Source organism: Acanthisitta chloris, unplaced genomic scaffold (assembly GCF_000695815.1).
Source record: "Acanthisitta chloris isolate BGI_N310 unplaced genomic scaffold, ASM69581v1 scaffold14380, whole genome shotgun sequence".
Lineage (NCBI taxonomy): Eukaryota > Metazoa > Chordata > Aves > Passeriformes > Acanthisittidae > Acanthisitta > Acanthisitta chloris.
In genome coordinates, this window is record NW_008652298.1 from 1 (window position 1) to 3,327 (window position 3,327).

Consider the following 3,327-nt stretch of genomic DNA (forward strand, 5'->3'; position numbering starts at 1 on the left):
ATAATAACTATATGTTTATTAATGTTCCTGTTGGATTTCCCACTCACACCATGTCCCAGAGCTCTCCCCACAGCAGGTTTAGCTCACAGAACTGGGAGTGTGTACCTGCCTGGGTGGGTTATAAAACCTTCCCTAAACCCATGGCATGGCCAAGCTGACATGAATACATCTTCCCAAAGGTATTTCTTGGCCACTGCCAGGCAGTGCCCAACCACAGGAGGTGTTCCTAGGTTTCCACACCCAATTAACTCCATCCTTGAGAATTCCTCAAACTGTGCCTCTCTGGCTAAGCTGCTGAGCACAAATGGTAAATTATCCAAGCTAGTTATTCTTCCCTCCATATCCCAGTCCTGCAGCCTGTCTGAGAGCTCACACTGGCTCTCATCCCTGTTCTCCTGCTTCCCTGCCTGCAGGCCACAGCATCTTCCTTCCAGGTCAGTGGGGTCTGATGCAGAGGAGCATCACAAACCACCTCAGTGACCACTGTGCACACATATTAACTGGATCTCTGCATATTAATTGGATTTTTCTCATCCAAGGCAGTCAGCTGCGTTTTAATCATGTATTTTCATCATCTGGAAGTAATCACAATCAACATTTTAATTAAGATAAAGAGAGTGGACTGAGTTTTAGGACTTGTTAGCCATTAATAAAGAGATAAAGGGAAACTTCACTGTTTATAAGATACTGATTGTAAATGCAAAGAATCTGTCGAGGTTGAAACTACAAAAGAAAATCATTAAATAGTAGTATTTAATAAAAAAAACCCTTATAATTATGAAGCTGTATCCTCAGCCTGAAGAGAATCCAAATGTGTCCCTTCAAATTTCCTGAGAAATTCAGGAAGAATTTCCAGTTTCAAACCAGAGAATTTTCAATAAAACAAGAACTAAGAGGACTTGTTTTCTTTCTGGGGGTGATGGGTGGGATGAAGCAGCAAAAAGCACTGGTGTGTGAATGATAAACATGACTGGCTGAGCAGATCCTTAGCTATTTCCTCCAGAAATTCCAGATACCATTTCTTCTGCCAGAAACTCAGGAGATCAAAGTGATTTTTGGCCAGGTTGGATTTATTCTTAGCAGAGCTTAGCCTGCAATTCCGAGCCCACAATAACAGGATAAGTAACTGCAGCCAGGCTTAGTGCTAAAGGACTACATGAAATGAGGGAAGATAATATCAACTCGGGGAAAAAAAATTAGCACTGGGGGGGGGTGAAACAACATTTCCTTCTCAGCTACTTAGCTCAGAACTATTAAAGTGCAGAACTGGAGGTCTGCAGACAATTCACCCCTGTTCACTCCCTCTCATTGCCAACCAAAACATGACTCAGGGACTGTTATTCTGCTCCCTGTGCTTTGATCAAGGTATTTGTAGCACCAGAGAGTATTTAAGAACTACCTCACGAAGCCTGGAGATTTTTCAGCTGTTTGACTCGTGCCAAATGAAAATGAACAACAACTATGCTTCCCTAACTTTCTGATGACTGGGAAATTTGTATTTCTGACAGCATTTCTGCTGGGGGAAACAACAGCTTTGTTAAAAAAGTACTGGTACTATTGCAGAATGAAGGGGAAAATGCAGCAGATTGATGTCCAGGAGACAACTCTTGATGTAAACAACCGGAATGTTTTCTCACAGAAAAAAAAAAAATCATCAGCAGAAAAACTTATGTTTTTTTAATGCACCTAAGCATTAAGTGCTCCCAGTTTATTGACTTGCCTGGATAATTTAAACCCCAAGCTGTAAGATTGTTCTGGAACAAGAAAAAAAAAATAAAAATCGACAGTAAGCAAACCCTGAATCACATGTTAATGATCCCATTTTACTGCTCTAGGAAACACCATTTTCTTCCTTCTTACACTTGTTCAACAATGTCAATGAAGTATTAAAGCCACGTTACTATGCCCTTTTACAGCCTTTAGCCACATGTTTCAGCTTTCCAGTTATATTTTGCTTTTTCTTATTCTTAAACCCACTATTTTTAAAGCAAGTGACGTTGTAAGGTGGATAACAGAGGCTTAAACAGGGAAAGAAGTGCTTCCCAAGGAAAAAAAAAAAAAGGATAGAAAAGTTGCTTTAAAGCTTTAAATCATGAGCTTGCATAAACCAGATTTACAGGAGATCACTTGAACCCAACTCCTCACTCAGCTGATGGAGGAAGGAGAGCACACACAACCTAACTGGGAACCAATATTGAGCACCAGCAATGAAGAGAAGGAACTGATAATCAATAGGAACATGTCAGGCAATAAAGCAAACACAGATTTAAGCATTGCTTCCCCACAGTTTGTTCCTAATCAAAGGCCTTAAGAATAAGCTGGTCTTGAACCCTGAAAGAGGATAGTATTAATCCAGAGAAAATGAATTAGCACTAAAGAGAGATTAATAAACTGTGCTTGGAGACAGACAGCACAAAATAACCCAGTCAGGAGGGGAAAATCATCTAGTAACTTCTTGGGTTTGGGGTGGGTTTTTTGGTTTTTTTGTTGCTTTAGGTTTTTTTTACAGACAGTATCTCCTGCTCTTCTACAGCAATTCTCCTTTCTAAACGTATTCAGTTGAATAATTCAAAACTGGAGAGGTGAAGCAAAGAAAGAAAAGGCATTTGGGGCATATTACACCTTTTCACATGACCTGCCACCCCCTTGTTTTCCTCAAGGAGAGGAATGAGCAGCTGGACTTCCACCAGTCAACATTCCCAAACACTTGAGTATCTGAGGGCAAAAATAAACCTGCAGATTTCCAAAGAATTTCAACCAAAACCCAAACCAGCACAGCTAACAAAACACCATGAGAGCTACTGAAACTCACTGTGTTTTTACATCTTTGAGATGTCACTTCCCAACAGAACTGCTGCCCTGAGGGGACACCTGGAGCACTGCAGAAGAACAGGAATCCTCAGTGATCCAGGTTGGCTACAAAGGCATCTTGGTTTTCCACTGGGAAGAAACACAGAGGTGCCACAATCCCACACTGCACAGAGCAGGAGAACACAACACTCCACTGCAAAAGAAACTAATGTTCCCTCTAAGCACCACACATCCTTTTTCCTTTGGAGAACACGTCTGCTCTAGTGCCATGTCATTTTTATTTAAGCAGCTTGTCTCTGTAGGCAGCTGGGGAAAAAAATTATCCTCCTCTAAGCAAGACAGGATTCACAGGAATCACTTCCCATTACCATCTTTCAATTCTTCTCCACCAGTTGCTGCTGTTTCCCTTCAACACTAATGGGTTAACTAACCAGGTTAGTATCTACAGGACAGCAGTGTTCCAGGAGGCTGACACAGGTTTGCAATCAATGCTTTTTCCAAGCAGTTTTCCAGCAG